General features: G+C 40.1%; 1 protein-coding gene across 1 annotated transcript in view; it reads left to right on the top strand.

The window, feature by feature from the left end:
• atrnl1a (attractin-like 1a) overlaps positions 1 to 14,248 on the top strand; it is a 347,237-nt gene that overhangs the window by 273,811 nt on the left and 59,178 nt on the right. The gene's annotated exons all lie outside the window — the stretch shown is intronic.

The raw sequence follows: 14,248 nt of genomic DNA, 5'->3' as shown, positions 1-14,248 counted from the left end.
TTGGGTGGCTGTATTCTTCTTCCCGAAAAAGCTAATATCAGGTTTTATGTAGAAGGCCCTATCTACCTCCCGGGCCACACAGGACACACCATAAAGAGGTAACTGAAAGCTTATCGGTCAGAATCAGGCTGGGTCGCTCAAGTGTGTGGTATTGTCGTATTTCTACAGTGTAATGTGATTAGATGCGCGCTTATTTTATCTGTGTACGGTGCCTAGTCCTTCATTTTCAAGAGCGTGTTATTGAGAATGTGAGTGTTGGTCCTATTATGAGCAGGCAGCTTGGCATGGCCGATATAGGGAAATGCGTTTTGACGGTCTTTGTAAGGAGCAGTGAATGCACCACAATGGTTGATCCCTGCCATGCTTTGTGGTTGGTTCCAAAGATGTGATATACAAAGTTGTGCGTGTGTGTGTGCTCTAGTTCGGAAGTGTAGAGGACAAGTTTATTATTGAGGTTGTATTTTCAGTCTATGGACATTTTTGGTGTAACTATCACCGCATCGGTTACTTAACAGGTTGTATCGTACTACTACCCATCATGAGAGCTTGAATAAGGCTCGGGAGAGATCGGTAGATTACTCAGACATGCATGGATGACATCTACAACCTGTTCAGACATGTTTTTGATGAGGGAACAACGTTATAACATGGTAGAAAATCGTGTATTGTTCTGCATTTGAGGCTTGAACGCTCAGAAAATGTCAGTTTTCACCTACACCCCCGCAATCTGCAATTACATTCTTGAATTTCAAATTATAAGTCAAATGTCACGTCCATACTATACGTGCTTGTGTAGCGCATTCCTATAATGTACTGAGGTTTTTGGCCCATGTTTTTAAGCGCAGTAGTAATCTTATTGTAACTTAACTTCACTGTTCTATAGACACACTTCCAAAGGCCAGTGCACATGTCTCTCCTTTACATTCAAAAGCAGTGAGATATCAGAATACGTCAGACTGAACTGTGTTAGTTCTAGTAGATTGTTCTGCACCGGGGCCATGCTTGAGAGGTTTTTCATTAGAATACAATGTGAAGAGGACTCATTGGTCTCAGTTACACATCTGCACTTTACAATGGAGATGTTATTGTACAGTTATTCTGCAGTCACAATGGAGTTACAGTAATCATTAGGTTTTTTAAAGTTATGATATGGTTATATTTTATGTTTGCTTTACTGTTGTGTTTATTGTTTTGGCTCATTTAGTGGGACAGGGTAGCCAAACAATGTACTCGCATACTGTTGTAATAGCAAAAGATGAAGTTTAAATCTGTCAGCTGGACAAATCGTTGTAGGGGTGAAGACGATTTGTCCAGTTGATCAATTTAAACTTCATCTTTTGCTGTGGATCAGACCTGGACAACTGATGGATTACACAGACATACTATACTAATATAACATAATTCGATTATAAGTAATTAGTACCCCATGAAATTTCTCACGCAAGAGTAAAAAGTATTTCAAGAAAGTACGACTCAAGTACAAGTATTTTAAGAATAGCTGTGTGGATGTAACGTGTTATATAATTGAAAATATGAACACAACATTGCATTATTCTTTTTTTTTTTTTTTCAAATGATGGACACACAAATGAGACAAACTAAATCATATCTGAAGGAGCGAGTTGAGGGTAATCACAACTTTTACACAAGTGAGAGTACTGCACTTGAGTAAATGTAACTGAATACTACCCGTGTCTGCTCATTTACTTTTGTAGAGCTCCCCAAAAACATTCAGGAGTAAACACTTGATCTTGTTGACCCCTGTGTCACCCCTCACCATCATTTTTACTGGCCCAAAGCTTTATTGACACCTCAGCTATCATGTTGAAATAAGAAGAGAGAGGCTGGAGACATTTGACAAATGGTTGAGGTTAATAATGGAACCCACAATGTAAATGTGTAACGCCTTAAACCACTCCACCACAGATGAGCACATTATGCATGTTATTTAATGGCTCCATGTGAAAGCTTTTTATGCATTTGACACACTCATCAATCAAAGCTCCCACAGGACAACAAACCTGGGACCTTATTTCTCTAGCCATTAGATAACTGTGCCCGTATTTATTATATATATATATATATATATATATAAACATTTTATATAAACAATTTGACCAATGTCTGAATATTGTTTTGTAATGTACTACTTCACCTTGTTTATTGACCTCAACATCTTTGATCAGGGTTCTTCATCCCAGTCAGGACTAGTTCACCATCTCCAGATCTGAGGCATGTTCTTCCTTAGTTCTCGCTGCGGCATTAGACACAGAGAGCTCCAAACCTGTCAGACTGCTGTTGTCTCTGTCAACAGCACGTCAAAGAACCCAGTAGTTCAGGGCCATCTTGTAACAAATAAACACACCGAGGCTCTAGTTTTCACTTTAACGTAATGAACCAAACTAACGATCATCGCTGCTGATCTAAAATGAGCGAGTAAACGTCCAAACACACGTCTTACATTCGCCTGTCTGTTTCTTACCTTGTGCAGTTGAACGCCTCTCCTCGTGTAAGCCGGACTGCGCTGTTAGATGCAACAAGTATCTGAGTTTGGACCGGCTTTTCCAGATTTGTCACTGTAAAAATTGAAATTCGATTCACGTCACTTCGATCATAGTTTCCGGGTTGCATTTGGATAAATCAGTTTAAATTGGACTAGGTCAGTTATCCGGCTTTCCTGACGTGCCTGTAAACGTAGTGATTGAACCTCCTCTCTCCTGTGCCCACACCTCACATGCCATCCCTCTTGTCGATGTCTTTCTGCTGTTACCTCCCGTGTCGGCTCCTTACTTCACTCTGGCACATGTTATAGTCAAAACAGTAAAATCTGCTGCTGAGGAGTTATGGTGAGGGGAGAGGAGTCGGGTCCTGTCTCTGCCTGATTAAAACATTTATCAGGCCTGACTCTGCCATGGCTGCATTGATTCCACAGGCCTGTACACATGGAGCAGGTCTAAGAAGAGCAAGTCAAGTCCTCATCATCCCTTTTCCAGTCCTTGTCTTAAAGGTCCTATATTACACAAAATTGACTCTTAAGGGATGTTAGAATGTTATTACTGCCTCAAAAACATACCTGGAGTTGCGTTTTGTTTCATTCACATGTCATGTCATGCAGTGGTAGCTTTTGAGTTAAGTCCTTTTACCTTTTGCTCTGGAAATTGACAGTCCCAGGTGGTTCAAGGTGTATGGAGTTTAAAAACACAGTGGAGCATGTCTTCTTTTACCACATGACATCACAAGGTGGAGCAGAGTGTTTTCTGTTTGACACAAGAACTCGGTTGAAATGTGCAGGATTTCTGTATTAATCATGTTGGGGAAAAAAACAATTTTCAAAGGACATACACATATTTATGTTGTTATTGGGCTTTAAAGATGCTCTTGTGTACCTATCTCATGTTTTAGAATTTAAATTAATCTATTTGTGTCTTAATGGAAATGTTATTGCTTTGCCTGGAATAGTCCACATTTGGCATTAAACCCACACCTTAAAAACATGCATTTGTCCAGTGAGCGGGGGTTGCCTCTCCACAGATTTGAAAAGTGGGCCTAGTTTCCTGGTTGTCTCCACGGAGATAAATAGTTTTAATACTGTACTATGAACGTTCCAGGCAAAGCACTAACATCTCCATTAAAACAAGCAGGTGGCAGAACCTTCACTTGAAATGTTATATAGTGAAGAGGTTTTAGATGTCACCCATGCACGTTTGAGTGTTTTAACGATCTCTCCCAGGCTCTATTAAACCCTCCTTACAGTTAGCTGTACGATTCTGTGTAATGCTCAGCCCACAAGCCTACATCATTCATTCTCATACGCGACAATTCTTCAAAAATATACAAAAAAACCATGATAGAAAACTGTTCAAACTGGATGTTATGTGCAGTAGTTTCATTAGCGCTCTGAAGGAGGAGTGACTTAGTGTGGGGAGGACTCAGAGCATCAAAAACAAAAGCTTTGAACAAATTATTTAATTCATTGTTTTAACATCCATCTGTAAAGTTATGTAGTGCAGCTTTAATGCAGCATGAACAACTTTAAACAACCTTCTTTGCTCAGAGAAGAAGAAGAAAAAGAAGAAGACAGAAGAAGAAAACAGAAGACAGAAAAAGAAGAAGACAGAAGAAGAGGACACATTGTTCTTGTGTCTGCTGTATAGTTATAATCTATGACATCCATGGATCATTATGTTATAATTTGCACATTTTAAACTGCCATATTCATCCAAAACAACTTAATAAAAGAAATTAAATTGAAGAAGGAAGTACAGAGCAGTGGGCGTATGCAGATGATGATGAAAACGGGAGTTGATCGGCAATATGGCATTTTGAAAATAAATGATTAAAGATTGCTCAAAAATGCGTGAATCACTCCATATACAACTTCGAGAGGGTAAATGAGAAGAGGAAACAACAATAACATGGTTTAAAGCTCTAAAAAGTCCATTTTGCATCATAGATCTGCTTTAAGATCATTTGGCCGATCATATCAACTTGGATACTTGGATAAATACTCAAAGTGGTATCTCTCCTCAGTTACTCCTCATGAGCAGTGAAACTAAAAGACTTCTCCAACATTGTGAAATAAATGCACACTCCCTCCTGCCCTCCTGCACCATGCACACAAATGTTTTCATATTAACCCAAGTGCAGCACTGACAAATGAAGTGAATTCCACAGTTCTAGTTGATAAAGAGATCCGGCCTGTGTAATAAAGCGTGCCGATTTAAACTCCGGGGGAATGTGATTGTAGTGATAAGGCCCGGGCTGCTCCCATGGGTGCTGTTTGTCTTAAAGGTGGGGAGGGTGAGATCAGGACACAAAAGTACTTTCTACTATATAAGAATGCAGTAAACAGTTTGTGCAGACAAATGTGATAGACCAATCAAATGACAGGCTAATGGATCCTAGAGATATTATCACCTCCACTGCCACGCCCCTCTTGATGTACTTGAGTATCAATACAGCAGTCTCTCTTCTTTCTCTGCAAACACGCATAACAGCACAGTATTGCCAGCTCTGATTGGCCAGAGCTCAGAGAATATGCAAATTATGGTTTAAAATAACTGAATTCTGCTTCAAACTGTTATAATAATAAGGTACTGTATTAAAAAAAAATAAAAATTAAAAAGCTACGAAAATTCCACTAAATAGTAGAGATTCTCTTGATGTGGAGGAGAAGCGGCTCTAGTCCGAGCTCCACCACTCAGTAGCACAGTATCCAGAAGCTCCGGAAGCCATTTTTAAAATTTCTTTCATAAAGGTATTGCATTTGTTGTTCTCCTACACATTTAAAAGACTATGCAAAACCAACTTGTCAGACCTTTTTACCATGTTATACTGTTTCTCTTGTATTTAGAGCGATTCTTGCGTGTTTGAGTACTTTTGAGTACGTATTCAAGACGTCATTGCCCCGATCTACTCCTGTGACCACCGGTACACGCCCACTAGTGTGAGCTGCAGCTATCCGTAGAAGAAGCCGACAGCATGCGGCGCTTTGTTGTGATTACTCTTACGCCGATGTACCATAAAGGGGTTATAAAGCCACAGTAAGGCGTATTCTGTCCAGTTTATTCAGCTCCGTGTAATTTACTGATGACACAATTATATTTCCCACCACTCCACAGGTACGTTAACATCCCAACAGTATTCTAGTAAATCTAAATAACCACGTACTCTCTACAGACCTGACTTATTGTGCAGAGAGCTGGTGCGCGGTGATGCAGAGGAGGGGGGGGGGGCGGCGGTTGTGGGGTCCGGTTGTGGTGGAGGCGGTGGTGGAGGGATGGGGAGCAGGTGGTTGTCTGGTGCTGGTCTGGTGCTCTCCCAGAAATCATTCAAGCTGTGATTGGTTCTATTGTTGTGCGCTCAGTCATTCCTCCTCTGCCTGTTTTATGCATCTGTCCATCCAGGAGAGCGAGGGATGAATGGTGGTCCGGGAGACGAGTAAACATAGAGCAGAGCAGCGAAAACACACACCGTCCACACAACCACACACCGTATTAACTATGTCTGAGGCATTCTGCTTGGATTTTTCAAACATATAGAGCTTAGTTTCTATGCACATGTGCCTGTTCTCACATCATATATATTTATAATTTAAAGAGGGGCTATAATGCAAAATCAACTGTTTGGAACTTTCTCCCATGTGATAACGTTCCCTCATCAAAAACATGCTGAGCCCTGCATGTTTCAGTGTTTTAGTGACCTCTCCCGGGCCCTATTCGAACTCCTCTTATAGTTAGATGTAAGATTCTATGCAATATTCTTACTACTTATTCTTATTACTTATAGTTAGATTCTATGCAATATTCAACCTACAAACTCGTCACTCATGCTCCCACGTGACAACTCTCCATAAGTATACAAAAACATTATACAAACCTAATGCGATGTGCAGTAGTTTCATTATCGGGATGCACATTGATTGTTTTGGTGACAGCGCCCTGAAAGGAAAGTGAGCGTGGGAAGAAAAGGGATGGAAAACTCAGAATGTTTCAAAAATGAAAGTGAAACTTATAAAACATGTTAATACATTGTTTTCTGCAAATATAGCATTTTCAAAACAATAAACCCTAACCCTAACATGGTGCTCTGTTGTGTGTTAGCAGTTAATACATGGAACTGTAATACTCCTCTATAACTTAAAATGTAAGTTTGTTTTTTGTCTTCACTGGGGGTTTAGTTGAAAAATACTTATTCTAGTCATTTTACGTATTTTCTTTAAGCTGCTGGTATTTTATATTTTAGTTAAAGTTTATTTTATTCTTTAAATTTTATTGCTGATAACCCTATTCTTCTGCTAGTCGGCTGCATGTCTGTCTGAATGAAACTAATCCTGATTCTGACTGTGATTCTGCCGTGAGAACATTAGTCTACATATACAGCTTTTGTGTTGTGTACCTAAATGAATCTTCCTAATATCGAGGGGCGGTAAATTGTTAATAAAGAAAAAATGCAGAGATTTAATTATGTCTGTCATTACTAAAGTCTTTTGTCCCTCTTGACCCCTGTGTTCCTCCTGTCCTCTGCTGTTTATATCACTGCCCACTGGAGATAATGAGGTGTTACAACTGATTTACACATTTACAAGATGGGTCCTCACAAGGTCTCTCTCTCACACACACACACACACACACGCACACACACGCATGCACACACACAACTGATAATCATCCATGATGCTTATGCAAATATACTGTTGGTCAAAAGTTTGGACACACTTTTTCTTTTATATTTCTTCTTTATTTCCATGATTATTTACATTGTAGATTCTCACTGAAGGCATCAACACTATGAATGACACACAAATTAGTAAACAAAAAATTAACTCAAAATAACTTTTTTTTTAAATTTTAATTTTATTTATTTATTTATTTACTTTTTTATTTTTTATTTTTTTTATTTATTCATTTTAATATTCACCCTTTGCTTTGACCACTGCTTTGCACTTTTAGCATTTCTTGAGGCACAATTGTGAAGTGAAAATCATTTCAGGAGACTTCATCGTGAAGCTCACTGAGAGAAGGCCAAGGGTTTGCAGAGCTGTCGACAAAGCAAAGGATGGATACTCTGAGGATTTGAGTACAAGATGTTCAAGAAAGTAGAAAGTAGCAAACATTAAAAAAAAAAAAAAAAAAAAAAAAAAAAAAAAAAATGTTGTGTCCAAGCAGTATGAAGTTATTGTCTGGTTTCTGGTTTTGAGTATTTGAATGAAACATGTGCTTATTATGAAACTTAATTTAGGGTCATGGATTAGAGTTTCAATTCCCCATCAAACCCAACTATTGAGCGAAGATTTCTGGCATCCAAATTAAGGAGAAGTGGAAAGGACTGATTTTATTCATTCATTTATTTAAAACCTACATGGAATTGCGGTGTATTTCTGTATACGGTCCATTAGCCGCTCTGGAACTTACACTATCACCGAGAGAGAGAGAGAGGGGAACAAAAGTGAGGAGAGACAAAGAGAAGAGAGAGAAGAGGGAGAGAGATAAAGGAGATTGAAGTTTGGAGAAAGAAACCCCAAGGTGAGGGGAAAAAAGGATAGAAAGAGACAAATTTAGGAGACAGAGAGACTAAAAGGCAAGACAAAAAGAGAGACAGACTGAGAAGAGAGAGAAAACAGAGAAGGAAAGAGGAGAAAGAGACAGATAAGTCCAAAAGACAAAGAGTAGCTACAGGTGTAGGCTCAGTCAGGTTTACAGAGAGTGGAAAGAGAGAGAAGAAAGAAGCAGAGGAAGAGAGAGAAAGCAGAGGAGTAAGAAAAAGGAGATGGCGAGAAAATATATAAAGGAGAAAAGAGAGGGAAGGCGAGAGAGAGAAAGATAGTAGAGGAAAGAGAAATATAAACAAGGAGAAAGAGGTTGAGAGTGATAAAATGAAGAGGCAGAGAAAATGAGAGAAAGGGGGAGATGAGATAAAGCTGGGAGAGAGAGACACAGAGGGAGAGAGAGAAAGAAGATGAGACAGCGAGAAGAAAGAGAGGAGGGAGGGAGAGGAAATTAGGGTCAAGAAATAAATAGCAAAGGAGAGAGAAAGTAGAAGAGAGAAAACAATGAGAGAAAAAAAGAAGATAGAGAAAAGGGATAGAGTGAAAGATTAGATAAAATGAGGAGAGAGAGACAAAGAGAGGAGAGAAAATAGAGAGAAAGTAGAAGAGATAAAATGATGAGAGAGAGAAAACAAGATAGAGATTGGATAAAGAGAGGAGAGAAAATAGAGAGAGAAAGGAAACGCATTGAAGAAAAGAAAGGAAGGGAGTGAAAGAAAAGAGAAGAGAGAGTTTAAATAGAGAGATGAGAAGAGAAAGAAAAAGAGGAACAGATAAAGCTGGAAGAGACTGGCAAGGAGTAGAAAGAGAGAATGACGAGAAGGACAATTAAGAAAATTGTAGAAGGAATGAATAATGAATGTGGAAAGAGAGAGAGAAAAAGAAAGAAGAGAGCATTTAACTGTAGCAGCTGTACACCTGACAGGTACGCCATGTGAACTGATTTGTTGGCGTAGGATTATGACTGTGTCCACACATCTAAACCAGTTTGTTTGTTCAACCTCAGCCTGTTCAAACCACTCCTCCTCTCTCTTTCTCTGCCTCTCTCTCTCTTTCCCCTCCCTCCTCCTCTCAACCGTGCCGGTACAAACCCGCCAAGGCACCAGCGAGAGGCTAACAGCAGCGCTACAGGTGTGTGCGCGGTGTTAGCGTCTCCCCGTGACAGCTAACAAGAGAAGACATCACATTAGCCCGAGCGAACCACGTATGAGAGCACAGGAGCGAGGGAGGGAGGAGAGACGCTACAGGTGTAAGGCTTTACAGGGGGTGACAGGAAAAAGAGAGAGAGGAGAGGTAAGGGAGGTTTTGGAGAGAAGGAAAGAGAGAACAGAGAGAGAAAAGGCAACAGGAGAAGGGAGAGAGAGAAATAGAGAGAGAGAGGAGAGAGGGTAGGCACTGCACTACACAGAGAGAGAGCGAAAGACAGTGAGAGAGAGAAAGAGAGAGAAAAGGAGAGAGAAGGAGAGGAGAGAGCGTAACCACAGGTGGACTCGGTCAGGTTTAGAGAGGGTGACAGGAGAGAGAGAAATAGAGAGGGAGAGGAGAGAGAGAGTAACCACATGTGGACTCGGTCGGGTTTAGAGAGAGTGACAGGAGAGAGAGAAATAGAGAGGGAGAGGAGAGAGAGAGTAACCACATGTGGACTCGGTCGGGTTTAGAGAGAGTGACAGGAGAGAGAGAAATAGAGAAGGAGAGGAGAGAGAGAGTAACCACAGGTGGACTCGGTCAGGTTTAGAGAGGGTGACAGGAGAGAGAGAGAGAGAGAGAGAGAGAGAGAGAGAGAAGAGAAAGAAATAGAGAGGTAGAGGAGAGAGAGTGGCCACAGGTGGACTCAGTCAGGTTTACACAGGGTGACAGGAGACAGAGAGAGAGAGGGAGAGAATGTGACAGGAGAGAGGGAGATTAAGAGTGGGGTATAGGAGTGAAATGTGAGGAATAGGGAAACACAATAGCAGGTAGGTGCAGGGTCAGTGTGACTCACAGGAGTGACAAAAGAGAGGGGGAAGAGAAAGGCAGCTAGATGTGTTCAGTCAGGATTGCATATGTATATGGTGAAAAGAGAGTGAAAAGAGGAGAGACAGCTATAGGAGCGTTCAGTCAGAAAGAGAGAGAAGATACAAGATGGAGAGAGAGCAGGTGTAGGAGCAGTAAGAACTGAGAGAGGGAGTGACATGAGCGATGAGTGAGAGAAGAAGAAGGAGGAGAGACAGGGGAGAGGGAGATTAAGAGTGGGATATAAGAGAGAAATGCGAGGAACAGAGATAGATAATAAGGAGAGAGGGAGAGAGAGAGACAGAGGAGAGAAAGGCAGCCTTAACTAACTGAGAGGAAGATGAAGCGAGAGAGAAAAAGGGGGAATGAGTTTGGGGCAGGGCGAGTTCATGCTCCCATTGATTTAATACGTCAGCAACAGTCAGACAAAACTATCGTAAAGGTTATTGTTTATATTTTGAATTATGAAATACATCAGTTTTTGGATTGTTTTTTTTCACTATCTGGGCTGTACAGAAGTTTAATCTCCACGTGTAAAAGGACCTAAATCAAGGCAGCAAACAAATCGCCCAAGTCATGTTTTTAATACTGAAGTTGGACTTAAATCTGACCTTTATTTAACACAATCTGACCATAAACAAGTCCCTTTGAAATAACATTAAACTCACACGTTATCTAGCATTAGCCAACAGGTGCTCAGTTAGTCACTCTCACCGTTTTTGTTGAAGATCAAACACCTAAACATGATCGTGAATGCTCGTATTCATCACAGCCTCCTGAAAATGTGTTGTTTAAATCCATTTTGTGTTTTTTTTTTTCATGAGTGTGCATTGTCACAATGGTAACTGCAGAACATTCCGCCATTGACCTCGATGCAGAACACTCCGAGCATGACGTCACAGCAACTATCACTTGTTGACCGCCCTAATAGAACTCACCATGACAGTACATACAACATTTTTTCAACATATTTCCCCAAAAACCTTGAAAATGTCCAATTATGCAACAAGGGAAGGATCAGAGAGAGAGAGAGGCAGCTATAGCACAAACCTGATAGGTATATTCACTGCTCTCACAGAAGGGAGCACAAACACTGGAGCGTGTAATCCACTCTACACAACACATTAGGATTATGTTAGATGACTGGGAGCGGGATTTGAACCTCCAACCTTTAGATCAGAGGACAAGCACTCTATTAACTGAGCAAATACCTCAAGATACAATTTTACACGTCAGTATTTCCTGATTTCTTAAAGCCGATCTTTCCAGCCATTGTCAGTATGCTTTTTTTTTTTCTCTTGAATCTCTGTTATAATGTTGTTTCCTCATCCTCTGTTCCATCTTGTGATGTCACGTGATAATACAGGAAGTGCTCCCCTGTGTTTTTAAACTCCACGCACCTTCACTAGGATCATTTGAGTGATTTCAGCCCTGGAACTGCCCGCTTCCACTGAACTAAATGTAAAAGGTAACTGTTCACTTTAAAACTACCACTACATGACATCACAAGGTGGAAAAGAGCTTTGGAGATGAAGACAGACTAATAAAAAAGGATTACTCAAACATGCGTCAATGAAACGAGAGTCAGTTTTGTGTCATGTAGGACCTTTAAATCTGTTAGCTACAAAACAAAATCCCACTTTTTCTGCCCTTGAAACTTTTGCACACATTTGGCAGAGCAGAGGTACAAGAGGAACTTGGAGAGGATCAGACAGAAGATTATTTCATGAGAGCATTTGTGCATGATATGAGCCTCGGGGAGTATACATGGTGACATTTTTTCTGGTGCCATATTTGAACAGCCACGTGCAAGTACGAGTGTCACTGTCCCATCGGCAACAAGTGGTACAAAACACGACAAGACGGTTATCATGTCTATACTCTAATATGATGATGAGCAAAATAATAACTTAATCCATTTGAAACTTTTCCCAAACATTACTGACATAATAATGAAACATGTGCATTGTTTTACATAACTGAATATTTAAAGCTGCTGTACATACGTTTATTTGATTTTGTGTTACCAGCAGATGGCGGCTGTGAAACCGGTTTTGCCTCCCCCTCACATGGCCCCTCCCCCTCACCTGGCCCCTCCCCTTCACCTGACCCCTCCTCTTCACCTGACCCCTCCCCCTCACCTGGTCTTTGTTCAGGCTCAAAAAGCTGGTACATTGTCAGACTGCAGTAGCGGACATAGCATCTATGCTACGGACAATACTATAGGGATGGATCCGCCAATCTAATTAACTGGTAGCTTTAAAGCCCCATATGCAACTTTTTTGCCAACAAAGGCTCAAATAAACACTTAAAAACCTAAATCTTGGCTTGAAGGAGTTGCATCCTTCCTTATAGACCATAGTATCACCTCCTTTAGGATCCCACAATCATTAGAATACAGTGCATTTAAGATTGGGCACTGGCTCACTTTCTACGGAAAAAGGGCCCCTAGATCAAAAAGGCTCAGAAACCCTGACATAAAACTTTATTCCGCAGTGTGGTTTTATCTTTTTATTTCCATGGAATCATACAAGTGACGTTCCACCTCCTACAGATATTGGATTTAGAGTAAACAATAGATAATTTAAAATTGGGTAAATCATTGACTTCCTCTTTGTTTCTGTGAAATAATAAAACATTATTAGGATAAATTATTTTAGTTTCCAGTTTAAGAAAAAAAAAAATAAATACAATTCTGAGCCAAAACCTTAAAAAAAGCTCTCCCTGCAGCGTTTCTCTTAAAAATAAATAAATAAAATAAATAAATAAAACAACCAAAACTATTATCATTTGAATATCACCAGATGGCACATGCTAAACTGTTACACCACAGAATGAAAACTACACAAGCCAATATTTCCGAATTGCCAAAACTAGTCAACCATTTTCTCCAAACCCCAAAGCCTTATTAGCTACAAATGTGCTTTCCTCATTAAATTACCACAACAGCCTGCATTAGCATCCACAGCGCTACACAATCAGACTAGCTAATTCCACGCTAGCATGTGCATTGTGAAGGACCCCGGGCGGTGAACATGTTGCTGTTGTTTGTGTTGTAAAGTTCCAGTCTGGTGCTTTCTCCTGGCTCGCTCCCATTGTAGAGATTAGATGGTGGTGTCGCGGGTGTGGGTGGGTTTGGTGATATCGGACAGGTGGTCTGCTGCGGGCGTCATGGAGGAAGACGAAGTGGTGAACGTGTCTGGGGCAGGGTGTGAGAGGGGCTCGGAGCACGCGGTAGACTGAAGTATGTCCACAGGCTGCACAAATGTAGCAGACGATTGGAGACGTGGACTAGTTTTGCAGATCAGTTTAGTTGAAAATGTGCGTAAAGTGCTACTGTTTTGACCCATAACCTTAGGAAGAAGACATATTGTGCTCGTATCTGCTATATAGTTATAACCTACGACACCCGTGGATCATTATGTATAATTTGCACATTTTAAATCACAATATTCATCTAGGACAACTTAATATGATATGAATAATGACTTCTGCGTTACAAAATTACATTGCCCGATGGGAACAGACGTCGCTATAAACGTCATCACAACAAAGAGCTTGAAAGAGTCTTGAAAATAAGTGTTAAAAGATTACTCAAACATGCGCAAATCACTCCAAATCCAACTTTGAGAGGGTAAATGAGAAGGGGAAACTACTATATCTCTCTTAAGGGCTCTGAAAAGTCGATTTTGCTGAATAAGTCTGCGTTAATGTTCAGGGGCTAACACTAATTCCTGGAAAAAAATCTGTATTTAAGGAAAACTAAGTAATTTACTAATCCAAAGATGTAAATTACTTTTGTTTAGAATGTATTTAAGACAATAAGTAGACGGTAATTTGCCTCTCATCTCCTACTTAGGCTCGTATCATCTTAAAAATAATAACCTATAAGTTGTGAACTAAGTAACTTTTCAGGTGAAGCGTTTATCACCTAGAATGGTATGGAAGGCATTGTCTATCTCCATGGAAACCAGCTTACTTTATTTATGTATTTATTAAAAGATAAAAGGTAGATAAAAGTTAAATACCATAATGTGCTTCTTAAGAAAAAAAAAGTTAATATTTAAAATAGCTCAATGGAAAATTATACAGTTCTTACTTAAGTGGGTGGTAATTGTTTCAAGGTTTTGAGTTTCCGCATCAATTCCACACCACTAGATCATGATTTTTTGGTTCATTTTGGTCAAACTTGCTGATCAAACAGTGTAA

This window comes from Periophthalmus magnuspinnatus, chromosome 15 (genome assembly GCF_009829125.3).
Source record: "Periophthalmus magnuspinnatus isolate fPerMag1 chromosome 15, fPerMag1.2.pri, whole genome shotgun sequence".
NCBI classification, from domain to species: domain Eukaryota; kingdom Metazoa; phylum Chordata; class Actinopteri; order Gobiiformes; family Gobiidae; genus Periophthalmus; species Periophthalmus magnuspinnatus.
Note: the sequence above shows the minus strand (reverse complement) of the source record. Positions and strands in the feature narration are given on the sequence as shown.